This window comes from Suricata suricatta, chromosome 5, assembly GCF_006229205.1.
Source record: "Suricata suricatta isolate VVHF042 chromosome 5, meerkat_22Aug2017_6uvM2_HiC, whole genome shotgun sequence".
Classification (NCBI taxonomy): domain Eukaryota; kingdom Metazoa; phylum Chordata; class Mammalia; order Carnivora; family Herpestidae; genus Suricata; species Suricata suricatta.
Genome location: NC_043704.1, coordinates 102,522,729 through 102,550,654, shown reverse-complemented (window position 1 = coordinate 102,550,654; position 27,926 = coordinate 102,522,729). Strand labels below are relative to the sequence as shown.

Below are 27,926 nucleotides of genomic sequence, written 5' to 3'. Positions count from 1 at the left end.
AGGTCAGCTTCAAGGGCATGCAGCTTAAAGAGTCTCCCAGGAAGGGCACTTGAATGCTCAGCTGTCACTATCTTGAAATTTTTGATTTTTTAACAAGTGGTTCCACATTGTCATTTTGCTCTGGGCTTTGCAAATTATATAGTCTGCTATGGATAATGGCAGGTATTCTTCTAAATACCTACCTACCCACAATTCATTTTAGCATGTATTCCTTTAATCTAAAACATAAAAAGACCTATAAAATATTTCTATTTCAAATGTAAATAAGTAATGTAAATATACATAGAAAAATACTATACATACTAGTTTTGCTTTTTCATTTAATATGTTAGGGATATGCTGAAGAATACTGTTTTCAGTATAGAATGCTGTACTGAAGAATACTGTATGTATCAACCATAATTTATTTTAACTTCCTACTGATGGACATATATGTCTCTTGTTCTTTGCTATGACAGAGTGAACATCCTTGAGTATACATCTTTTTTCACTTGCCCCACTATTCTCTAGGATAGATTTCTAAAAGAACTGCTAAGTCAAAGGGTAAGGTATTTTTTTCCTTTTGAGAGAGAGAGTGTGGGAGGGACAGAGAGAGAGAGTGGGAGACAGAGATTCCCAAGCAAGCTCTAGGCTCTGAGTTGTCAGCACAGAGCCCCATGTGGGGCTTGAACTCACAAACCATGAGATCATGAACTAAGCCCAAATCAGACACTTAACCAACTGAGTGCCACCCCCCTCCTACTCCCCCCACCTCCAAGGGGTATGAACATTTAAAATGTGATACATACTACCTGATTGTTCCTCAAAAGATTGCACTAATTTATATCAGTCTAAATCCCACCAACGATTACAAGCACCATGGTTACCCCACATGCTAGCATAATAATTTAGCTTCACCTCTGCCAATCTGGTAGTGCCGGTATTTCTAATGGCATGAACCTGAATGATTAGCTCAATAGGATTTCATTGAGTTTGCTAATATGGGATGAAAGTTTATTGAATCAAACATCAGTGTACCTATCAAAGTGAGTACCTTTATGAAGAGATTTGGTAGGGGTCTCCCTAGCCAAATATTTGAGGCACTCTAAAGTCCCACCTTTTCTTTCAAAATAAAGATTTTGTGTAATCTTCAAGGATGTTGTAAGTGCTCAAACAAACCCTCAGGACATTGACCTTGCTGTCTTTCTGCTGTTAACCTCCCCAACTTTTAAAACACTTTTTTATTTTAAAATAGTTTCAGACTTTCACTAAAGATGTAAGAGACTAGTACATAGAATTTTCATTCCCAGATTCCTCAAATGTTCACGTTTTACCATATTCGCTTTGACATCCTCGCTCTCTCTCTGACTTATTTGAAAATAAGTTATACGCATGATGCCTATTTACCCCAGAGGTTTTGGGTTCATTCTTTTATAGAATCACAGTTGTTTATCTAATTCAGGAAAATTGACATGAAATTAGTTTTACACATCTTATAAATTTCATTAATTTTCCAATAATTTTTCTTTATAGAAAAAGAAGGAAAAAAATTTCCAGTTCAGGATTCAAACCAGGGTCACACATTATATTTAGTTGTCATGAGTTCCCCCAACCACACACACTTTTTTGGTTCATCATATTTTCCTAGTCTAAGCTGATATAAAAAAAAAAAACTTTTTGGCAACCTGAATTTCAAAAACCTGGTTAGTTAGCTTTTTTTGATATTTGTATTTTTTTTTAATGTTTTATTTATTTTTGAGACAGAGAGAGACAGAGCATGAGAGGGGGAGGGACAGAGAGAGGAGACACAGAACCGGAAGCAGGCTCCAGGCTCTGAGCTAGCTGTCAGCACAGAGCCTGACGCGGGGCTCAAACCCACGAGTGTGAGTGAGATCTGACCTGAGCCGAAGTCGGAGCCTCAACTGACTGAGCCACCCAGGCGCCCCTGATATTTGTATTTTTTAAAGCAGAGTTGCTTAAAAAGGAAAAAATAAGATCCAACAGGTTAAAGAAGTGGTGCACTGACTGTAAATAATAGAAATTTGAAGCAGTAAATCATAAGCTATAAAAAATGAAAATTTCAGAACTCTTTTATTAATGCTCTGGACTTTTAGGAAAAGTCTTCTTAGGACCTTTCTAAAAAGATTACCACATTTGCTAATGGTACCAGGTATTAAGAAGTCCTATTTGAAAAAAAAAGGAAGAAGAAGAAGTCCTATTTGATTATAAACAAATAGAGTGACGTCTTAGTTCTAGAGAGTCAAAGGAGGGGAAAAAATGAAGTAGATATGAGAAATGAGTAAATTCTGGAGACAAGGGCAATTGTGTTCCTAGTAGGACAACCCTAAGTGGTATTGTTTTCTCTTGAAATTTTTTTATTAAAACCAGAATAGTGTGAGATATGTTAACCAGGTAAACCAAAGCTTTAACTATGGTTATCACGTGAGTGGATGCCTTGAGGCACCAAGGATTTTCGATAGTTGTCATTGATTGACCTGAGAGTTTCTACAACTTAAAGGTAAAGTTCATAAAGAAGGTGCAGATGTGTATTTTACTTATTAAACAAACATTCAAAAAGTCATCACAGCCTGTCAAACTGTGTTCTTTTTTAATTTTTAATGTTTTATTTATCTTTCATACAGAGAGAAGACAGAGCATGAGAGGGGGAGGGGCAGAGAGAGAAGGAGATACAAAACTGGAAACAGGCTCTGAGCTGTCATTACAGAGCCTGACGCTGGGCTGGAACCCACGACCGTAAGATCTGACCTGAGCCAAAGTCGGAGGCTTAGCCAACTGAGCCACCCAGGCGCCCCTGTTAAACTGTGTTTTAACCACCTTGAATGAAAACTCATTAGGCTATTATTTTTTCCATTTTACAAGTGAGGAAGAGGAGGCATAGAGAGATAAGAACAATTTGTCTAAGGTCATGCAGCTAGTGGGTGGTTGGGAAACTTGAGGATCTCAAGGGAAGACATATAGGACCTAGAGTGGTTTAAGCCAAGAACTCTCAAAACTGACCCGTTTTTTACCTGGAGACTAGGGTGTCATGCTGAGGAAAGATGGCTGCAAGCACAGTCAAAATTCAGCTGGATGGGGACAGTGAGGAACCAAAGAGAAGGTTTAGACTAATGTGGGAAAGGGAAACACTCAGTAAACCTCAAAAAGCAAACTGCCCTATTTTTATCAAAGTTACAAATGCTATCTGAACAAGTCGTCCTTCTTAAGGTTCAGGAAAACTAAATTCACATAAAAATGAGCAATAAAAAATATCACGATCTGACACCAGATGAAGTTATAAGAAAAAAGAATAAGGAGTAAAATAGCAGCCTTATAGACAATAAAAGCTTACCAGGAAGGCAGACTCAAAAAGCAGGTCCAAAGCACTGTTTTAGTTCAATATGATGTTAAACCACATGAAGAAAATTATATAAGAAATGATAGAGCAAAATAAATGAGAATTCAAAAATGAAGTGACAAAACCTCAAAAAGGAATTCAAAATTAAAGTAGCAGAGTGGAAATTTCTACTCTGGACCCTGGCTCCAGGGCTCCTGCACTTGGGACCCAGCCCAGGGTTCCTAGGGCAGCTGCCTCCAAGTTTATTAATAAAGGTGTGAAATGTATTTACTTTCAAAAGTGGCCTTAAAATATTTTTAAATAATAAATGTTGAGTAATTCTAGTATAAATTATTATTTTAAATAAAATATGAACCTTTTGTTTTATTGTATTGTGGCTGCATCAATAGGGAATTAGAATTTCAATCTTATGCCCTGTGGTTTCAATCCAAAAACTGTGGTGCCTAACTACATTAAATGCATGCAATTTTGTGTAAAGTGAATACATTTTTTTTTAAACCAGAACCATAAAAATGGCAGCAATGTGAATTAATAAATGGCAGCAAACATCACAACATAGTATGGAGACATTATATAAAAACTCACTTAAAATTTATTTGAGCAATCCTTTGTAATACCTTATTATGAATTGGAATTTTGCCACCATAAAGGTGTGAAGAATATGTTTAGGAAAAGGATGCTGTTAGCAGAAGAATTGAATGGTAAACTTAGAACAGTTATTCTCAGGGTGTGAGACCATGTGCAATTTTAGAAATGAATTGAATATGAGTATTGCTCTCCTAATACAATCCAAGAAAATGGAGCTTGATAAAATCTGTCCCACTGGTGGATGAGTTGTTCTACCATGAGAAGGCACTATAATGAAATAGAATACGTCTATTGTATTAGTGATATAGATCTTGACGTGTGTGCATGTGTGTAAAGAGTATACTGGAGATGTATACAGACTGAATATATTCAAATCCCTGTGGTAGATTTTCCAAACTAAGAGTACCCAGGTCAAGTCCATCCTGCCCTAACTGAAAACCACAAATATGAAATAATAAGGTGAACTGGAGAGAGATTTGCACTATGTGCAAAAGTTATGTATTCTAGATAGATAATCCTGGAAAATTTTCCAAACCCCAAATTTGTTTACATAAAACATCAAGTTAAATGCATGCTGAAAAATCTTAAAGGAAAAGGCATGGCTTTGTCAGTAAGTTATTTTTAAGTTCTTCACAACAGGTGTCGTTTCTTTGAACCGACATAGAGTTGAAGGAGAAAGAAAACGTTTTAACCAGATTTTGAAGAACATGGACGTGCTAGGACTTCTCTAAAACAATTTCAGATCTGGTCTTTGGATCTCTAAGTGGGTCTTCCTCACTAAGAAAGGAAATGAAGGTGAACTAAGACCTCTTTGACCACTGTTCATAGTATATTAATTTACTAGTACAACTGAACCACAGATGAGCACAGATAACATTAACCACTTTATCTGGGGCTCATTTCCGGTGCAAATTTGGACCCTGAACTCCAGGTGACTTGTGCCTGTGTTGTTTCCTAGCACCTTAACCTCACAGCTTAATGCAGCCAGTTCTTTCTTGCCCAGTGACTGAATCCTTTCATGATCTGTCCAATTCTCTGCCCTTTTTCTTAAAAACAAACAAAAAAAAAACCCAACAAAAAAAAACCATTTTCGCTGCTCATGGCACATTCATTGGAGCGTGGAGGTTAAGAAATGAAAATATTTGACTCAACCCATTTTATTTTTTGTTAGCAGCTTTAACATAAACTTTGATGGGGTGCAATCAAAATATTTGATTAAAGTGAGATTTGAATTTTGAAGAGTCCAATTTATTCTTGATACCATAACGTGGAAGCGATCCACGCTTTACAAATGATTGCACAATACAAATTAGAATGCCCTGTTGTGGATCACTGAAGAGGAACCGGGCAGGTTACAGTTTAACCATGCTAAAGAAACCAAACTATGGAAATAAATGTCAATAAATGAAACATGCATCAGATATTTGAAACAATTTCATTTTGGGGCACCTGGGTGGCTCAGTCAGTTGAGCGTCTGGCTTTGGTCTCACGGTTTGTGGGTTCAAGCCCCGCATCAGGCTCTGTGCTAACGGCTAGCTCATGAGCCTGGAGCCTGTCTTCAGATTCTGTTTCCCTCTCTCTCTGACCCTCCCCTGTTCATGCTCTCTCTCTCTCTCTCAAAAATAAATAAAACATTAAAAAATTAAAAAAAAAACAATTTCATTTTAATTTATGGTTTGGAATATTCCCTCTCCCTCAGTGTTATAGAATCTGAATGACTGTTTAAAGTAATTGTTACCTTCATAATTTTCAAAGAGATAGTTGTATTAAAGATAAATCCATTTTTATAAGCAAATTATAAATGTCTGTCTTTTTATCACCACTTTTTCTTTTTTTTTAAGTTTATTTATTTTTGAGAGAGAGTGACTGGGGGAGGGGAAGAGGGTGAGGGAAGCTGAGGATATGAAGTGGGCTCTGGGCTAGCAGCAGAGAGCCCAATATGGGGCTCAAACTCATGAACCATAAGATCATGACCTGAGTTGAAGTCAGATGCTTAACCAACTGAGCCACCCAGGCACCTGCATTCATTGCTCTTTGATATACATTTTTTTTTCACATAAGAAATTCCTTATCTTTTCATAGTAAATACCTGCTTAACTTTGATAACTGAAAACTACATTTCTAACTTATGGTAAATATAGCCTCCTTTTACAGTTCATTGCATTAAGCGACAATCCTAGAGAGAATATAGAATAGATATTTTCTATTAGAAAGTTATTTAAGTTCTAGATTATTTTTTGGTTGTATTTGATATCCCAGAGCCCAATATTTCATTAGTGTGATTCAAGTTATTTTCTTCTGCCGTATTTCACTTAACACTGTCATATTTCTGCATTTTTACAGCCATTATTGATCTTAATTACATTTTATAATCCACACAATAAACATTCATTTCTTTATCCAGTAAACATTAATTGAATATGAACTCTGACTCAAAGTTGGATAAGACATAGCACCATTTCTACTAGCCTCAAAATGTTTGGCTTGAGAGGCCAACCAACACGGAACAGTAAAACACTTGAAGGAATCAATTTTATAAAATGTTAATACAGAAGATACATTCACAATCAGGACACCATAATGAAACATAATAATGTTGGCAGAATATGCTTTATCCTTTCTTAGAGAAATAGTTACTTGCTATTCTCAGATAACTGGACAAAAGCTCAGAGATGTTATTTTGTTATATTCAGAATTGCAATGTTTGGTCATTGACGATTCTAATTTGTGTCATACAAACAAACTCTGAAAGAATTGGTTCTAGTTTGAAAGGTTTTACTTTATTGTAGCTACTATCCATAAGGGAAACTAGGGATGCTTGGTTTGTTTAGTTTATTTAGTACTAACTTGCTAGAGCTGATTATGGAGAACACTGCCAAACTAAGACTGTCATTTGCACTTGTATTCAGAAATAAATTGTAGAAAAAGTCCAAAGGTTGCCCTGTAACATCATGGTCTGCTTCTGTAGCAAATACTAACTTTTAAGTCCTAGTGAAAAGCAAAAATCATGTGGTTCAATTGTTACCTAATTGGTACAATCTTTTAAAATTATTATGATTATTACCACCACCACAGGCAATAGAAAAGAGCGTCTTGCATCTTTTAACTGAAGCCTCTAGAATTTGTCCTCAAATCTATTCCCATTTAGTTGTTCCTTTTATCAGTAAAATATAGCTCTGTCTGTCTAGTTGCTTGTGCTGGAAACATGGTTGCCATGCTTGAAAATTCCATATTTTTGTGAAGTGTACTTCACATTCAGGGACCTTCCTACTTTCAGAATACTTGTTGAATTTGCCTACCTCTCTCAGTCTCCACTGTCATTGCCCTAGTCCAAGCTACAAATGTATCTCTCTGGATGATTGTGAAAACCTTCTCACTGGGCATTTCATGTCCACACTTGCCACTTCTCCAATCCAGTTCTCAACAGCTATGAGAGTGACAGTTTAAAGAGAGATCACATTATGTTATTTGCCTTGGTCTGTTGTGGCTGCTGTAGCAAAATACCACAGGCTGGTTAGCTTTTAAACAATAGAAATTTATAGCTCACAGCTCTGGAATCCTAGAAGTCCAAGATCAAGATGCATTCTGGTGAAGGACTTCTTCCTAGTACATAGCTGGTAAGTTCTCACAGTGCCCTCACATATTTGAAGGGCTAGCCATCTCTCTGGGTCTCTCCTACAGGCACTAATCCCATCCGGAAGGGTTCATTATCCAATCACCTCCCAAAGTCCCTACCTCCTAAAACCATCATCTGTAGGGGGTTAGGATTCTATACATGACTTGGGGGAGGGGCAGCCATACCAGTCAAGTCTCTGCTTAAAATCTTTAAGTGGTTTCTCATTGCCCTTAAGATAAAATTTAAAAATCCTTAACATGGTCTACCATGTCCTACATAATTGTTACTGTCATTCTGAGCTCTTGCTCACTCTGCCCCAGCCATATGGCCCTCCTTCCTCCTTCCATACCCCGCAAACTCCTTCCCATCTCAGGACCTTCGTATGTGTTGTTTCCTCTGCTGCCTTATCCTCATAGTGGGGAAACCCTCTTCCAGATCTCAGTTTGAATGTCACTTTCCCTTTAAACCTGATCCCACAGGCTAGATTGGATTCCCCTGTTGTATTTTCCTCAAGGCACTCTATTCTTGGTCTTTACAAGAGTCACCAGTAATAATTATATGGTTACTTGCACAATTATTCATTCACTGTTCATCTTTGACACTACTATAATCTCCACAAGAGTAGAGACCTCACCTGTTTTGTTTCACATTTTATTCCAAGAACCTAGAGCATTTCTTAGCACAATAACTGCTCAATAAATATTTGTTGAAAACAAATGAGGGTAGATACCAAAACACAATAGAGTTTAACTCATAAGAGTTTTGTTTAAAGAGTATCTATAATTAATCAGTAAGAAATCAATTATTTATGTTCTTTGACCTTTGATAGTCATATACTATGGCCTAGTCAGTTTTGTACAAGTCAAATACCCCTGTATTGTTAAGTTGAATACAAATATCTTTTCATCTTTCTCTTAAAAATTTTTTTATGTTTATTTATTTTTGAGGGAGAGACAGACAAAGTGCGAGCAGGGGAGGGGCAGAGAGATATAGAGACAGAATCTGAAGCAGGCTCCAGGCTCTGAGCTGTCAGCACAGAGCCTGACATGGGGCTTGAACCCACAAACTGCGAGACTATGACCTGAGCTGAAGTTGGACACTTAACCAACTGAGCCACCCAGGGACCCCCGCCCCACCCGTCTCTTTTAAAGCAATCACAGAGTCTGCCTATCTTGTCTGGCCTTTCACTGGAAAGTTTTTTTTAATCTCTGAGAAACTTCACCACACACCCATTTCTCTCTTGCTGTGGGGCTGACCAGAATGTTTTCCTCCACTGTTGCTAACTCCTCTGGGCAGCATTACCAGACCCTCCTGAAGGGAAGCACCTTGTCTTACTCTTGAGTTCCACCAAGACTATGCTAGTTATTTTTTAAAAATATATTCTTTTTATTTTTGGAAGAGAGAGACAGAGCATAAGCAGTGAAGGAGCAGAGAGGGAGGGAGACACAGAATCCAAAGCAGGCTCCAAGCTCTGAAGTGTCAGTACAGAGCCCAATGTGGGACTTGAATCTACAAGCTCAGAGATCATGACCTGCACTGAAGGTGGACATGTAACCAACTGAGCCACCCAGACACCCCAAGACTGTTCTAGTTATTGCTTCTGTGTCTTGGTTCTCAGATGTAAGTCCACATATAGCTTGCCAATGATGTTGCTAATGTTGCTGCTTGTGATTTCTATTTATCAGTCTTTCTTTATTGTTCCCAATGTCATGACATCTCACTATCTAGAACATTATTTTCATTGGAAAACTGTGAAATTCTGTTATTTTTCTTCTCTTCCAGATCATTTGAAACAAATAACTAAAATGGTCCTTATAGTTCCTTTGGGCACCACTGTGGTACCTCTCCCTAAGCCAGTTCCCTATTATGTAGGGCAGACTATAAGGAGGCCCGGTGATCTCTACTTTCTGGTATTCATGTCCTCGGTAATCCCCTTCCCTTGTGTGGGTGGGATCTGTGACTTACTTCTAATGAGTAGAACACATAAAGGTGACGGGTGTACTTGGTCACATGGATGTGATTACTTCTTCTTTTTAAGTTTTTATTTTTATTTATTATTGAAAGAGAGCACGAACATGTGCTCACATGAGCAGGGGAGGGGCAGACAGAGAAGGAGAGAGAGAATCCCAGGCAGACTCCTCACTGTCAGTACAGAGTCCTACATGGGGCTCCATCCCACGAACCATGAGATCATGATCTGAGCTGAAATCAAGAGTTGGTCACTTAACTGATTGAGACACCCAGGTGCCCCATGGATGTGATTACTTACTAAGGTTGTAATATCTATCTTGCTGGATGACTCTTTTGCAAACTGCTGTGTTGTGAGCTTCCCTAACGAGAGGACTATAAAGGAATTGGCAGCAGCCTCCAGCCAACAGCTAGCAAGAAACTAAGGATCTCTATCTGGCATCCTGAAGGAGTTAGATCCTGTCAATAACTATGGGTGTAGAAGCAGACTGCTTCCAAGGTGAACCTCAGGTGAAAATCCAGGCCTATCCAACAACCTTGATTGCATCTTACAGAGGACCCAGTTAAGCTGTACTCCAATACTTAACTCACAAAAAAAAGATAATAATAAATATATGTTGTTTTAAGCCACTAAACTTATATTGTTATGTAGTGATAGATAATGAATACATCCATCCTTGATTGAAATGCTTTTCTGACACACTATTTTCCCATCCATTTATTAATATCTCTCAACATGGAATTTGGCACAATGAATTTTGAGATAATAGATATTATAGCTTCTTTTTTCTATATTTAATTATTTACCTACAAAAAATGTCTAATCAAGTAAGAATTTTGCCTTAGGAATTCTTAGAATCATTCTTTCTGCTCACAGTGATCGCATATATGTACATACTCAGAAGTAATACCTTTGTTTATTTAATTTTTATTTACTTGTTTATTTTGAGAGGGAGAGAGAGAGAAAGCAAGTTGGGGAGGGGCAGAGTCCCACAGGGTGCTCCATCCCACCAACCATGAGATCATGACCTGAGCCAAAATTATAAGTTGGACGCTTAACCAACTGAGCCACCCAGGCACCTCAGAAATAATACCTTTTATAATTGATTCCATCAGTTCCCGTCTCAAGAAAATAGGACTACAGCTACTCCATCCTGGGTAAAACCTCTATCATAACTAGGATAACTCCTAGCACAGTGTAATTTAACACAATGCCATTTGTTGAGTGTACATTCTAAAGATATTTCTCTGGAAAACTGATGTCTGAATGTTTGGTTCCATGCCATGTATATTATCTTAGTGTGTCTGAATTAGAATGTATCTGATCCTAAAAATGGCTAGGTTCATAGTGTAAGTTGTAGGTTAGCACTAATAGAATATAATGCAAGCCACATATTTAATTTTAAGTTTTCTAGGAGCTACATTTAAAAAGTAAAAAGAAAAATGGAAGGATGATTTTAATAATATAATTATCAACCCAAGATATCCAAAACAGTATAATTTTAGGATGTAACAATATAATAAAATTAGTGAGATATTTTCCTTTTTATGCAGTAAGTCTTTGAAGTTCCATGTGTTTTTCACATTCATAGCGTATCACAATTTAGATTAGTCTTGGTTCACATGCTCAGTAAACACATGCAGCATGTGTTGAACAGTATAGCTTTAGAGCTTTACGGGAGCATGTTAAACCACAGACATACAATAATCTACACAAATTTTGCTTAAGGCAGCTAGATTCTTTTGGATTAAAAATGCATATCATATATACGTATGTAAATATAATATCTGACTGGGTAGGGAGACATGGATCAAAGAGAGCCTACCCACAGAAGAGTAGGTACTCTTAATTTAATAGTTGTACCATGGATCCTTGGCATGTGCAGATTTTATATTTGTAGTATTACCTGCCCAAGAGTGACTCTTGTGAATTTGCTATAGTTCTTACAAATTTGCTATGGCCTCACTATAGCACCGATCCCTTTGCTGGTATTTAACCCTGTCTGACCTCCCTTGTCTATATTTCTGTACTTATCTCACAAGTGTTAATGTTCACTGAAAGCCTGAAGGAGTCACTTAATTTTTATCATTTATGTTTGTGGCACTTTATAGAAGAAATCATGTATGTAGTGGATATACAGACTTGGGGGCATGCTTGTGCTATGATTGAATCCTTCCCCAATGACACATTCTGATGGAGCTATGAGGGTCTTGTAAGACTAGATTGGGTTCTTCTGTTGGTTTGCATTTAAGCAAAGTGCCCATGAAATGTCACGCTTCATTTGTTGAGTTTTCTTTATAGCATACTGCCAAATTTTCTTCCTTTTCTAGATATTATGCTATCTTAAAGATATTCGTTAAATTGCTTAATGAGCCAAAGAGAAAACTGTTACTCTTCACTTAAATTATTCCTTTCAGAAACTTTCCATTTTAAAGTTCTGTGAAAGAGGGAAAAAGGACCTTTACCTGAAGATTATTAAGTACTCTTCCATCAGATACAACTCATCTTCAATTATAGAGGGCTAAGAGTGTTTCTCAAGAATTATCTAGACTCATGGTTCCACCTCCTTCTCCTTGCTGTGGATGAACCATGTGATGAATATGTCTTAAATTTTAGTAGTAAGTAAATTTATTTAGTAAATAAATGTGTGTGGGAAGCGGCAAAGATTTTAGCTGCTTGGCCATTTGCTAGCCGGATATGTCACTCCCTAAGGGGAGTTGCAAAATAGGCAGGGGAGCGCCACTCCCTGTCAGAGGAGAAGCCAGAAGATCAAAGCTCAACCGCCTGCAGGCAGGGTGGTATCGGCCCCTCAGGCGCTGTGCTGAAACACTTTAGTCTGGTTCCTCTTTTACTCCAGTCTTAATCCCTTAACCCTGTTTCCTAGCAACCGACCTAGGTCAGCTGCCTTGTTTTCCCGCCTTGAAACCTTTACAAGATGGGGTGTTTTCTCAATTAAAAAAAGAAGAGGCTTGGTCGGATTCCGTGTGTTGTGACTTCACTCTCTGTGCGTCCCCCTTCCTGCCCTTTCTCTCCCTCTCTCAGGAAAAGAACCCCCAATGCTTCTCCGCCCTGCCAGTCGGGGCGGACCAAACAGGTACCACGGAACGCCGGGGACGAGCGCGCCGGAACCAGGCTTCGGTTAAGACAAATGTGGGTATTTATTATATTTTAAATATGTTTTAAATAGTTTATAATTTAAAGATTTTTTTAAAAAATCTCTATTTTTGAGAAAGAGAGAGATGCAGAGGGAGAACAAGCAGGGGAGGAGCAGAGAGCGAGGGGAAAAAAGGATCCAAAGTGGGTTCTGCACTGACAGCAGCAAACCCGATAGGGGCTCCAAGTCACAAGCCATGAGATCATGACGTAAGCCGAAGTCAAATCGTGAGATCATGACTTAAGCCGAAGTCAAATCGTGAGATCATGACTTAAGCTGAAGTCAGATGTTTAACCAACAGCCACCCAAAAAGCCCCAATTTTAAAAAATTTTGAGGAAATTCATTCAACTTGTTTTTTGAACTCTTTCCATTAATATAGGGTTTCTCCATCAAAGGCACTACTGATCTTTGGACCAGATAATTCTTTGTTTTTGATGGCTGTCTAATACATTGTAGGATCGTTGGCCTCTGCCCACTAGATGCTGATATCTTATATTCTGCCATTCCTACTCCTACAGTCATTCTTTATTTGGGGCCTTCATCACCTCCCGTAGATTACATTTCAGTCCCTGAACTACCCCATATATTCAGTATCCTACCTTGCTGATGCATTGTCCACATTGCCATATAAATAATAATACCTATAATTTATTTAACCTCTGCTGTGTGCCATGCAAGTATTGAGGGCTTTCATTCATCAACTCTCATCTGACATGATAAAATTGAGAACAGAGAAGTGAGGGGACTTGTCCTAGATGACACTGCTAGTGAGTACAAGATAAGATTCAAATTGAGGTCTGCTTAATTTTAAAGCCTATGATTTTTATGTTATCACACTGCCTAAATATAATGTCTTCCTAAAACATGAGTGAAACTTGTTCCTTCCTTTTCACAAACTTTCAGTGTCTTCCAGCACATGGCTCAGGCAACATGACTTAGACAGTCTGTTCCTTTCGACATCCTGCTCCCATAAGTATATTCATGCACACTATATTCTTATCTTGCTAGATGGTGACCATTTTTCCAAATTTGCCACACATATGCATGGTTTTATGCCTTTGCTCAAGTTGTCTGCTCAACCTGAAATGCATTTCCCATCTCTTTTTCTTCTTTAAAATTCTAACCACTGTTCAAAACCTAGCTGAAATATGTGCTGTTGTTGTTGTTGTTTCCTGTGAAACCTTTCCTGATATGATAGCACAATGTTTGTTACATAGAGCTTTGTATTATCCTGTTCTATTGAGGGCTTTCCTATATATCTGTCTATAAATACCTGGAAGGGGGGATCACACCTTATTTATACTATTCCCCATTAAAAAGTATTGAGGTGACTAACCAGGGGCTTTCTCTGCCTATAATGTAGCTCTATATTTCCTAGAACACATTACATATTTTTAGAAAACACATACCTCACTAAGAATTGGTTGAATACATGGAGTGGATACATGGCAAATATTTATGAGTTCTTTCCCTGACCATGTGCATTATAGAAAGTTTAGAAAAACAGGGAAAAATAAATAATCCATTTATCACACAGATTTTGGGAAATGTCCATCTGGTTAGCTGATACTGAGAAATAGCTTAGAAAATCATCTCTATGTGCCCTTTGGTATAAAGTAGACCTAACAGGCGAAGGCCACATCTGCATAGACCTGAACTCTCAGAGAAACATACTTTTATCAAGTGAGGCTGGACACATCAAAAGACTGTATAGGTATTTTTATGTACAGATATAAAATTCAAAAGCTACAAGGGATATGGAATGAAAAGTAAATCTGCCTTTACTCTTGTCTTTCAGCCACCTAATTTCCCTTCTCAAAGGCAACGATTGTTATCAGTTGATTTTATAGATTTTAAAAGATGATTATTTCAAATGATACTTATTTTTTATTTATTACTCATATCTTGGACAAAAGATGCTATTAACAAATATAATATCTAAGTAATAACCCCACTTTAGCTAGAATTACCGGTAAATTAATTTTATGAACTAGCTATTATTATTATTATTATTTTTTAGCTATTATTTTTAAACATAGGTGAATGAATAGTCTCAAGGCTGCAGTAACATGTTATATTTGTCCACTGCAGTGGCTTTGCTTCTGGAGAAAAATCGCATAACCATGTAATTTGACATCTTTAAAACTGTCCCCAAATCACTTTTCCAAATTGTCTCTCTCTCGTGTGTGTGGTATTTAAAAACTTTTGAACTTCTCAAATCTCTGTCACTTTTTTCCCTCATTTTTTTTTAACTGAAGGTCTTAAAATTTTTTTTGATGTTTATTTATTTTTGAGAACGAGAGACAGAGTGCAAGCAGGGTGGGGCAAAGAGAGAGGGAGACACGGAATCCAAAGCAGGCTCCAGGCTCTGACCTGTCAGCACAGAGCCTGACCCAGGGCTCAAACCCATGAGATCATGACCTGAGCCAAAGTTGGATGCTTAACCCGACTGAGGCACCCAACCTGACTTGTGTAAGTTTTGGAAGGAATGTATCGTGGTCTATTCTGGAAGATGTCCTGAGGTGTGGATCTGTACCGATTCATGGGAAAAATTAAGTCAGGTCAGGAAAAAAATAGATTGAAAGGCTCTAACAAGGAGATATGGGGAAAGAAATGCATAGATAGACATCTTTAGATTTGTCCAGACTATGGAATAACTGTGTCCCATGGATGCTTGTCAAGGACTACTGCAGAGGATACTCTCAATATTCCCAAACTGGCCTTTTCCCAGGCATCTAAGTGTTTGTTCAGTAGGCTCATTTAAAAAGTCTTGATAGTGGCAAGGAAGGGGTTTATTCCCAGGTTCAATATTAACATCACCCCCCTTCCTGGGGGTGACTTGGCTACTATAACTCCTGAGTGCCCAACAGACCTGCCATAGTGACCAACAGCTGGGTCCTGATCTAGCCTTCAGCTCTGTAATATCAACCAACCACTGAGTGGCAGTTTGACTATATAGACCTCTTTCCATCATGAATAGGGCAATTTTCTCGCTGCAAACACATATTTACTATAAATACAGATTTACTTGCCCTCCATGCCAAATTTTACTTGCATGCTTAACTACAGTCCTATTAAGTACCTAATTTATTGTCATGGTATTTTTATTTTTATTCTTGTTTTGTCATGGTATCTTATTAACCATTGTTTCTGACCAGGGAATCTATCTATTGGTGAATGAAGGAAAGCACTGAGCTAATGCCTTTGAGATTCACTGATCTTGCCATGTATCCCATTCCCCCAAAAGATACCAGCCATGAGGTTGTAATGCTGTTAGTCAGAATGCACTCCATATATATCTTTCATGGTCACAATACATAGGGTCAGAAAAATGGATGTGAAGTAAGAGTGACACTTCTCACTAATAAGCTTAATGACCCACTCTCAAAATTTTTCTCTCTATCCCTGCAACTTTCAACTTTGCTGGTCTAATAGTCTTACTATCCAAGGGAATAATGAGTCCACTGGAAAACATAAAAGTGGTTACGTTAAACTGGAGGTTGAGACTGACACCTGGTCTTTTCGGATTCCTCATGTTTTATGAACAAGGTGAGGTGGATTATGTGTATTGGCTAGAGTGCTTGATGCAGATTTTATAGGGGAGCTAGGATTTCTACCACACAATGAAGGCAACCATGCCCAGTGGCAAAACCAATGGAAAAACTTCAGGAACCTATATGTTTGTGGTATGTGATTTTAAGAGGAGAAAGATGAACAGATGCTGAATAGCCAAAGGGACGGACAGTAGCAAACATTACCAACTGTCTCATTCTACACCTTTTCAATCCATTGCAGCAGGCCTTTCTGGGCTCGCATGAAGTATAGCAAGGGTTACTCATGCTTATGCCAGACAGAAGCACCCCTGCCAGACTTGGCAGGCAGAAGTGAGCATCACGAGGCAGAGGCCACGTAGCTCTGGCAAGCGTAGATGCAGAAGCTTTTGTTTTTTTTTCTACTGCAGCTGTTGTAGAGATTCTAGTGATCAGATCCTGCTTCATGGGTATCAAGCATCAGGTGGTGACAGCAAGAACTTTTCTGTTGGAAAGTTTTCCTGGTGTCATTGGGCTTCTCTCTTGGCTGTGTTATCAATAGAATATGACAACCAAGCTTGGTTTCTTGGCCTTCCGAGATATCCTGTAAACTAACCAATACCCTGGAAGAAATCTCTTTCTACTTAAACTAGTGAGCATGTACTATGCTGTCTAAAACTAGTACAGTAAAAACCTTGGTTTGTGAGCATAATTTATTTCCAAAACATGCTTGTAATCCAAAGCACTTGTATATCAAAGTGAATTTCTCCATAAGAAATAATGGAAACTCAGATAATTCCACAACCCAAAAATACTCATATAAAAATGATTACAATACTTTAATATAATACAAAATATAAAGAAAAAATTATCCTGCACCTGCCTTTGAAAGCATTTGTGGCTGGTGTGAGGGAGACAAGAGAGAGGAGGGTTACTGTGTAGGATGACTTTCACTATCACTAACAGAATCACTACTATCTATTGACTCAATGGAATCTTTTTCTGCATGGGGGCCATTGTATACACTTGCACAGATGTTGACTATTAATAAACTCTTTTCATATACTGTATTTAAAGTAATTGGCAGTGAGGTGGCAGAGGAAAGGGTCTATATCTTCAGGCAGCCTGACCTAAAATGAAGCAAAGCATTTCTAAGCTTACTCTTGTATGGAAAAACAAAGGACTCCGTAGGTGCTTTGAAGTGACAGAAAATACATGAGTGCCAGTTGAGGTTACCTCCCAATGTTCTGAAAAATCACCAATCTCTGCTAAACAGCCTGAGACTGAGCATCCGAACATGGATGACGATCACCCACAATCCCAGAGAGAGAGAGAGAGAAAGGAAGAAGAACCATTGGCTCAGTTGTGATTATGTGACATTCTGCACCATGCACTACTCTTATTGCTATCCAAGGTTTTACTGCAGTGTAATTATTATGTGTCTACACTAGTCAGTAGCCAGAGGATTAGGATTCTCCAATTTTGGAGAAGGAATTGGTGCTTGAGAATCAGACACAGTAACCACCTCACCTCCCATTCAGTCCTCAACCACTGAAATTTGGCAGCTACCTTCTCTGCTACTAGTCTTGTTAAGATTACCAAGACTTCCCTGATATAATCTTTTGGCAGTTTTTGACCCTATTGCCCACTTAACATTTTTTTTTTAACCTCTCTTTCTTTAGCTTCTGTACACACAATCTTCTGGTTTCCTTCCTTTTTCTTTGTTCCTCCCCAATATTCTTTGAGGGACCTTCTTTCTCTTCTGCTTTCCATTTAAAGGTGAGTATTCCTTCATGTTGTATACTGAATCTGTCAATCTTTTTCATATTATTTAGGGATGATTTTAGATTTTCTCTACTTCATGGCTTTAGTTAATATCTGTACAATGCTGACTTGCAAATGTCTTCAGGACAATTATGTCTCTTAAGCACCAACTGCACACTGAATGTCTCTATTTCACTTTCTTCAAGCACTTTGAACACAGGATCGACAAAACAACCATTAGCTTACTTCTCAAAACTACTCCAACTAGAAAACTAGAAAAATACTCCTTATTATATTCCCTATCCTGATGAATGGCCTCATTGTCAACAGGGTGACTTAAGCCGGCAATTGGGTGTCAACCTTCATTTTTCACTCTTCTTTGCTTAGCCAAACAATCTTCAGGTCCCACTATTTCTGCTTCCCCAAATATCTCTCAATTCATCTCTACTGCCTTAGTTTTAGATACCATTTTCTCCAGCTAATTTACTGCAATGGCCTCCCAACCTATCTCTCTTCCTCCAATCTAGCCTCCCTCTAGGTCATTCTTTACAATGAAGACATACTAATGCATCTAGAACCTATGTCAACTTATTTCTTTTCCCTATGCAGCATAATAAAATCTCTCCTCCTTTCACAGGGCTCACAGGGTCACAGGGTCCTCCATGGGTTGGCATTTTTAATATCATTTATTGTATTCCTTACTGGCTCTCCAGCATACTTTTTGTCCAGACATACTGAACTTCTCTCAGGTATATATGCCATGCTCTCTTTGGCCTGTGGAACAGCATTCTATCCCTGCTCTGAAGGAACTAATTTCAGCTTAGATACTAGTTTCTTTAGCAAGTATTTTTCTTCTGGGTTATTGTTACCTCTGCTTTGTGGGAGGCACATTATACTTCCCCATAATATATTTGTGACACGCAATTATAACTTTTAAAAAAATTATATAGCCACAAATCCCCTCCTTGCCTCAGTCTAGTGGATGACTGCCATGTCTATTCTCACCCCAACAGAGGTCTAAGGAGACTTTTCAGGAGAGGTCTCTGAACTGCAGGATACCAGACACTCTCACCCTAATCCTGAACCCTACTCCTAACCATGAGTGGTTCCTGAATGCATGGAAAGAAAAGCTGAGAAGCAGCTAACTTTTTCTAAAGAAGATCCCAAACCTTTACGAATTTGTAATATTTCTGGGGTTGCCTGGATGGCTCAATTGGTTTAGCATCCAACTCTTGATTTCAACTTGGGTCATGTTCTCATGGTTCATGAGATCAAGCCCTGCATCCAGCTCTGCACTGACACCATGGATCCTGCTTGGGATTCTCTTTCCCTCTTCTCCCTGCCTCTCCCCTGCTGACATGCGCTCTCTCTCTCAAAATAAATAAACATTAAAAGTAATATTTCTGAAAATGAATGTGAAAGTAGACATAAAAACAGAAGGAACAACTGAATTTCTATTCAAATGTATTTAGATCCCCAAATCCCTTACTGGCCTCAGCACAGTAGATGGCTGACATGTATTCATAGCCCAGTACATGCCTTGGGGTTTTTATTCAAGTTCTTATTTAGTGTATTTTTCAAGTTTTATTTGGTGTATTTATTTCAAGTTAACATAGTGTAATATTAGTTTCAGCTGTGGAAGTTAGTGATTCAACACTTACATACAACACTCAGTGCCCATCACAACACATGGAGAGTATTAAGTGCCCTCTTTAATACACATTTCCAATTTAATCCATCTCCAGACCCACATCCCCCACAGCAACCCTTAGTTTGTTCTCTATAGTTAAGAGTTTGTTTTCTGGTTTGCCTCTCTCCCCCACCCCACCCCATGTTCATCTGTTTTGTTTCCTAAATTCTACATATATGTGAAATCATATGGTATTTGTCTTTCTCTGACTTATTTCACTTAGCATAATACTCTCACACTCGACCCACATCATTGCAAATGACAAGATTTCATTCTTTTTGATGGCAAATATTCCATTATATATACATATATATGTATATATAAATATCACATCTTGGTTATCCATTCATTAGTTGATGGACAGTTGGCCTCTTTCCATAATTTGGGCTGTTGCAGATAATACATTGAGGTGCATGTACCCCTTTGAATATATATTCATGTGTCCTTTAGGCAAATGCCCCGTAGTGCACTGGCTGGATCATATGTTGATTCTATTTTTAAATTTTTGAGGAACCTCCATACTGTTTTCTAGAGTGGCTATATCAGTTTGCATTCCAAACAATAGTTAAAGAGGAGGGTTCCCCTTTCTCTGCATCCTTGCCAACACCTGTTGCTTCCTGTGTTGTTAATTTTAGCCATTCTGACTGGTGTGAGGTGCTATCTCATTGTAGTTTTTATTTCTATTTCCCTGATGTTGAGCATCTTTTCCTGTGTCTGTTAGGCATGTGTATGTCTTCTTTGGAAAAATGTTTATTTATGTCTTCTGCCCATTTTTAAACTGGATTATTTGGTTTTTTGGGGGGTATTCAGGTTTATAAGATTTTTATATATTTTGGATACTATCCCTTTATCAGATACATCATTTACAAATGTCTTCTCCCATTCTGTAGGTTGCATTTTAGCTTCATTGATTGTTTCCTTCCCTGTGCATAAGTTTTTATTTTGATGAAGTCTCAATAGTTTATTTCTGCTTTTGTTTCCTTTGCCTCCTGGAGACATCTAGTAAGCAGTTGCTACAACCAATGGCAAAGAGGTTACTGCCTGTGTTCTCCTCTAGGATTTTGATGGTTTCCTGTCTCATGTTTAGGTCTTTCACCATTTGTGATTTATTTTTGTGTATGGTGTTAAGAAAGTGGTCCAGTTTCATTCTTCTGAATGTTGCTGTTCACGTTTCCCAACACTGTTTGTTGAAGAGGCAATCTTTTTTCTATTGGATATTCTTTCCTGCTTTGTTGAAGATTAGTTGGCCATATAGCTGTGGATTCATTTTTGGGTTTTCTATTCTGTTCCATTGATCTATGTGTCTGTTTTTGTATAAGTATCATACTGTCCTGATCACTATAGCTTTGCTTTTTTTTTTATTAAGATTTTATTAAGTAATCTGTATACTGATTGTAGGACTTGAACTCACAATTCCAAGATAAAGAGTTGCATGCCAGCCAGGCACCCCCATTACAACTTTGTAATATAACTTGAAGTCCGGGATTCTGATGCCTCCAACTTTGCTTTGCTTTTCCAAGGTTGCTTTGGCTAGTAGGGGTCTTTTGTGGTTCCATGCAAATTTTAGGATTGTTTGCTCTAGCTCTGTGAAAAATACTGGGGGTATTTTGATAGGGATTGCATTAAATGTGGAGATTACTCTGGTAAGTATAGACATTTTAACAATATTTGTTCTTCTAATCCATGAACATGGAATGTTTTTCCATTTCTTTGTGTCCTCTTCAATTTGTTTCATCAGTGTTTTATAGTTTTCAGAGTACAGATATTTTATCTCTTTGGTTAGGTTTATCCCTAGGTATATTATGGTTTTTGGTACAATTGTAAATGGGACTGATTCCTTGATTTCTCTCTCTGCTGCTTCATTATTGGTATATAGAAATGCAACAGATTTCAATATGTTGATTGTGTATCATATGACTATACTGAATTTGTGTATCAGTTCTAGCAATTTTTTGATGGAGTCTTTGGGTTTTCTATATAGATTATCATGTCTTCGCAAATATTGAAGGTTTGACTTCTTTCTTGCCAAATTGGATGCCTTTTATTTCTTTTTGCTGTCTGATTATTAGGATTTCTAGTACTGTTTTAAATAACTCATTAGAATGGATATCCCTGTCTTGTTCCTCTCCATATAGGAAAAGCTCTCAGTTTTTTCCCATTGAGAATGATAGTAGCTGTGGGTTGTTCACATATGGCCTTTATGATGTTGAGATATGTTCCCTCTCTCCTTACTTTGTTGGGTTTTTAAAAAATCGTGAATGGATGCTATATTTTGTCGAGCTTTTTCTGCATCTACTGAAATGATTATATGGATCTTATCCTTTCTTTTTTTAATGTAGTATATCACATTAATTTGCAAATATTGAACCACCCCTGCTGCCCAGAAATAAATCTCACTTGACCATGGTGAATGATTCTTTTAATGCACTGTTGGATAGGGTTTGCTAGTATTTTGTTGAGAATTTTTGCATCTATGTTCATCAGGGATATTGTCCTGTAGTTCTCTTTTTTAGTGGAGTCTCTCTCTAATTTTGAAATCAGGGTAATGCTGGCATCATTGAATGAATCTGGAAGTTTTCCTTCCATTTCTATTTTTTGCAACAGTTTGAGAACAATAGATATTAACTTTTTTAAATGTTTGGTAGGTTTTCCCTCTAAAGCCATATGGTCCTAGACTTGTTTGTTGGGAGATTTTTGATTACTGAGTCTATTTTTTGGCTGGTTATCCAACAGTTCAAGTTTTCTATTTCTTCCTATTTCAGTTTTGATAGTTTATATGTTTCTAGGAATTTATCTATTTCTTCCAGATTGTCCAATTTGTTGGTATATCATTTTTCATAATATCATAATATTCTCTTATAATTGTTTGTATTTCTGTGGTGTTGGTTATTTCTCCTCTCCCATGTGTGATTTTATTTGTTTTTTTTTTCTTTTTGATAAATCTGGCTAGGAGTTTATCAGTTTTATCAAATTTTTTCAAGAATAAGCTCCTGGTTTCTTTGATCTGTTTTACTGTGTTTTTTAATTTAATTTAATTTAATTTAATTTAATTTTATTTTATTTTATTTTATTTTATTTTATTTATTTTTAGTTTCCATAGCATTTATTTCTGTTCTAATCATTATTATTTCTTTTCTGCTGGCTTTAGGCTTCATTGTTTTTTTTCTGACTCTTTTAGGGGTAAGATTAGGTTATTTATTCAAGATTTTTCTTGCTTCTTGAAGTAGGTCTGTATTGCTATGAACTTTCCTCTTATGACTGCTTTTGCTGCAACTCAAAGGTTTGGACTTTTTGTTTTCATTTTTATTTGCTTCCATATATTTTTTAAATTTCTTCTTTAATTTCTTGGTTGACTCATTCATTTTTTAAAGTTTATTTTAAACTCTTTATTTTTTGAAAGAGAGAGAGCAAGCACACCCTCATGGGCAGGGAAAGGGCAGTGAGAGAGAGGGAGAATCCCAAATGGGCTCCATGTTATTGGCATGGAAGTCAATATGGGGCTCGAACCCAGGAACCATGAGATCATGACCTGAGCTGAAATCAAGAGCCAGACACGTAACCAACTCTGCCACCCAGGAGCCCCATACCCATTCATTCTTAGTAGTATGTTGTTTAACCTCTATGTATTTGTGGTGTTTCCAAATTTTTTCTTGTGGTTGACTTCAAGTTTCATAGTCTTGTGGTTAAAAAAGATGTATGGTATGATCTGAATTTTTTGGTACTTCTTGAGGACTGATTCGTGACCCAGTATGTGATCTGTTCTGGAGAATGTTCCATGTGCACTCGAAAAAAAATGTGTATTCTGTTGCTTTAGGATGACATGTTTGAATGTACCTGTTAAGGCCATCTGGTCCAGTGTATCACTCAAAGCCATTGTTTCCTTGTTGATTTTCTGCTCAGATGATGTCTATTGCTTTTGTGGGGTATTAGAGCCCCCCTACTATTATTGTAATATTATCAATTAGTTCCTTTATGTTTGATGTATTTTGGTACTTCTATATGTTGGGTGCATTAATATTTACAATTGTTATATCTTCTTGTTGGATTGTCCCCTTTATTACTATATACTGTCTTTGTCTCTTATTATAGTCCTTGTTTATTTATTTATTTATATTTATTTAGTTAGTTAGTTAGTTATTTAATTATTTTAGAAAGAGAGAAAGAGTGCAAGGGGAGGAAAGGGGCAGATGAGGAGGATGGAGAGAGACAGACAGAGGGAATGAGAATCCCAAACAGGCTTATGCTCAGTCCAGAGACTAAGACAGGCCTCAATCCCATGACCCTTGGATCATGACCTGAGCCGAAATCAAGTGGATGCTCATCTGACTGAACCACCCAGGTGCCCCTTATAGTCTTTGTTTTAAAGTCTATTTTGTCTCATACAAGTATTGCTGCTCTTTCTTTTCCCATCCATTTGCATGTCTGTAGGTGTCTTTAGGTCTAAAATGAGTCTCTTGTAGGCAGCAGATTAGATGGGTCTTTTTTTTTTTAATCCATTCTGACACCCTATGTCTTTTGATTGGAGCTTTTAGTCCATTCACATTCAGAGTAACTAATGATAGGTATGTATTTAGTGCCATTTTTAACTTGTTTTATTGTTGTTTCTGGAGATTTTCTCTGTTCCTTTCTAGTTTTTTTTACTTTTGGTCTTTCTTTCTCACTCCATAAGTCCCCTTTAATATTTTTTGCAGGGCTGTTTTAGTGATCATGAAGTCCTTTAGCTTTTGTTTGTCTGGGGGAACTCTTTATCTTTTTATCTATTCTGAAAGACAGCTCTGCTGGATAGAGTATTCTTGGCTGCATATTTTTCCCATTCAGCACATTGAATATATCATGCCATTCCCCTCTGGCTTGCCAGATTTCTGTAAAGAGATCTGCCGCTAGCTTTATGGGTATTCCCTTGTAAATTAGGGACTTCTTTTGTCTTACAGCTTTTAGGATTTTTTTCTTTATCACTATGTTTTGCAAATTTAACTCTAATATATGTCTTGGTGTTGGCTTGCTTTTGTTGATTTTGATGGGAGTTCTCTGTATCTCCTGGATTTGGATGTAGTTTCCTCTCCCAGAAATTTTCACCTATTATTTTCTCAAAAAACCCTGTCCCCTTTTCTCTCTCTTCTTGTTCTGGGACTCCTATGATATGAATGCTATTGTATTTGATGAAGTCACTGAGTTCCCTAAGTTTCTTCTTGTGATCCATAATTCTTTCCCTCTTTTGTTCAGCTTCATCATTTTCCATTATTCTTTCTTCTATATAATTTATTCATTCCTCTGCTTCTTCTATCCTTGTGGTCATTACATCTGGTTGGTTTTGAACCTCAGTATTATATTTTTCATTTCTGACTGCTGTTTTTTTAACTTTTATCCCTGTGGTAAGGGTCTTCCTGATGTTTTCCATGCTTTTTTCAATCCCAGTGAGTATCCTTATGATTGTTGCCATAAATTTTTCACCAGGCATATTACTTATATCTGTTTTGATTAGATCTCTGGCCATGAGCTTTTCTTTTCTTTCTTTTGGGCTAAATTCCTCCATCTTGGCATTCTGTCCAAATCTTTGTCTTCCTCTGTAGGTTAGAAAAGCCTATCATGTTTCCTGCTCCCAACAGTCATGGCTTTATGAAGAAGAGGTCATACAGCGTCCAAGGCTGGCACTTCAGGAAGTGTCTCTAGTGTGTGTTGCATGCACTTCGTTGCTGTGTTTTGGCTATTCTATCCCTCAGGTCAGTTGTCTACAAAGGCTTTCTTTGCCTGCAGTGGGCAGTGTTTGGTCCTTGGCCAGAATGTAGTGAGTTTTAAGTAGGTGTGCACACCTAGTTAAATGAAAGACTTAATGCTACTTTTACTAGAACTGAAGCTTTGCAGAAGTCTCTGGTGGATTGATGTGGTGTGCGTGGGGGTCTTCTGTGGGAGAGGCTCACTATTCTGAGCCTTAGGAACTGCCTGAGCAAAGCAGAACCAGCAGAGCTCAGTGGGGGTGGGACTTGGTGTAAACAGGTTAGGCACCTAGTGTTGGCACTGTGCTGTTTACTGAAGCTAGTTTATGCTGAGGGGTGGGAGAGAGAAATGGTACCAGCATTTCATTGTCCCCTGAGAAGGGGTCTCTGTGCTTGCTACTTTCAGGGAATCCCTTCCAAAAGAGCCAATAATTTTTCCTCATGTGTCCCAAGAGTTTCATATCACTGATTTCACACTGTCTGTCTCCAGGTTATTTGCCTGCCTGGAGCAGCACAGTGCACTTTGGGTTCTATCCTAGCTGGGCCTGCTGCCTTTTAAAACTCCAAACTTTAGGGACCTGCTGGGTCAGGGCCTGTGCTGGTCTTCTAGGGGAAGGTCTCACATGCTGGGATGGATGCAGGTTTGATGGAGAATGGCAGTCACACCAGAGTTCAGGGGTGTGACATTTGGAGTAAGTGGGCTAAACAGCCAGTATCCAGGTTAGCTGCCCTCAGCAGGTGTCCCTGTACCTATGCTGAAAGGCAGGGGAAGGAATTGGCACCCACTGGCTCTTTCTCCAGAGAGGCATCTCTGCAAACACCACCTCTCACAGATGTGCAGTAAGAAGAGCAAACAGTCTCTCTCCATGTACCTTAGGCAATCCTTAGGTCGTGTCATCTGCCCTGGGGGTGCTTGCCTGCCTTCTCTCTAGGAGTAAGGCAGCACCTGCAGGTCTCTACCCCGGTACAGCTGCTGACCTCTAAAACTCCTGACTTGGAGCCCTGCTGGTTTCCAAAACTCAAGAAAATCAGCCCCTCTCATCTTCCCAGCCAACGGCTCCGGGGGAATGTTCTCCTTGCGTGTATCCGTGTGCACTCCACTCTCACTCCACACCTGTAACTTCTGATTTACTTCTCTGTCTTGCTGATACACCAGCTCTGTGGAGACAAGAGCTATGTCTATTTTGTTCAGCGTTTGTGATCCCATCACCTAGCACAGCATCTGGCACTTAAATATGAAATGAGTGAAAAATTGACGCAATTAATGAGGTAGTATATGATAGAAGAGTAATAATTAATTGTTCATTAGTTACTACCTAGAACGATAATTGTCAAAAATTTAGCTAAAATGAAACAAAACTGCATAAATCTAAATCATGGCCAAGCCTCTTCTTCTACAACGATATTAGCGATGGATTTCTTTATACCATTGCCAACTTATAGAAGGTTTCATTGAGGTACCACCTACAAAAAGATGTACAAATGTTAAATATAAAGCTTGACTGATTTTTTTACATATGTACACACCTGTGAAACCACTTCTCAGATCAATATGTAGAACATTCCCAGCACCCCAGAAGGCTCCCTTACTCTCTCTTCCAATCAGTATTTTTTCAATCATAATCATTCTTTTGACCCCCATCACCACAGTTTTGCTTGCTTGATTTTGTACTCCATGTGATGGGATCATGAATGATGCATTTTTACGTATTTGGTTTCTTTTAGTCAATATCATATTGGCAAGATTTGTCCTTTTCATTGTTATTTTCATTCCATTTCATGAATGATTTATTTTTCCATTCTACTGCTGAAAGACATTTGGGTTGTTTCAGGTTTGACTATTATCAATAAAGCTATGGTGAATATTCTCATGTGTAACTTTTGGTGGACATAGCACTAATACATGTTGAGTTTAGAAAGAAGAGGATTTGCTGGGTCATAAGATATGCATAAGTTTAGCTTAAGTGGACATATTATTAAATATTTTACCAAAGTAATTATACTAGCTTATACTCCTATCGATAAATGTATGAGAGTTCCCCATTGTTCTGCAACCTTGATATTACTTCCTATTACTTTTCACTCACTTATAGAAATTCACACGATCATCTGAGATGAAAACTGACATTACAAATTAGTGTGATACTACAAAATTATTCAAAATAGGCTTCCAGACCTTGGTTAGTTTTCAGGCATAAAATAATGAGAATGGCTAATATATACTGGACATGCACTTCTTGCTAGGCATATTTGGGATACTTTATGGAAGCTACTTTAATCATCATGATACCTCTGTGAAATAGATATTGCTATTCCCATTTTATGGATAAGAAATTTGTAGCATAGAGAGATTTATCATTTAATAAACTTTTAAAAAACTGGCTGAAAGCCGGTACAGATCAATTAATGCAACCACTAGCTTATTGTAATGACAAAGCCTGTTCAGAGAGCAGGCTGCCTCATATGAAGGAAGATCACTCAGTTTGTTAGAGGTAGAGTCTGGATTGACATCCAGATCCCCTAACTTCTTGTCTGGCATTAATAACAAGCCAGCACAATGTAAACT

General features: G+C 37.9%; 1 long non-coding RNA gene across 1 annotated transcript in view; it reads left to right on the top strand.

The window, feature by feature from the left end:
- The window catches only part of LOC115292064, a 40,708-nt gene that overhangs the window by 11,255 nt on the left and 1,527 nt on the right, over positions 1–27,926 (top strand). The window contains exon 2 of the long non-coding RNA XR_003908781.1: positions 12,550–12,657. This is a non-coding gene — a long non-coding RNA (uncharacterized LOC115292064). The remainder of the gene's footprint in view (positions 1–12,549; positions 12,658–27,926) is intronic.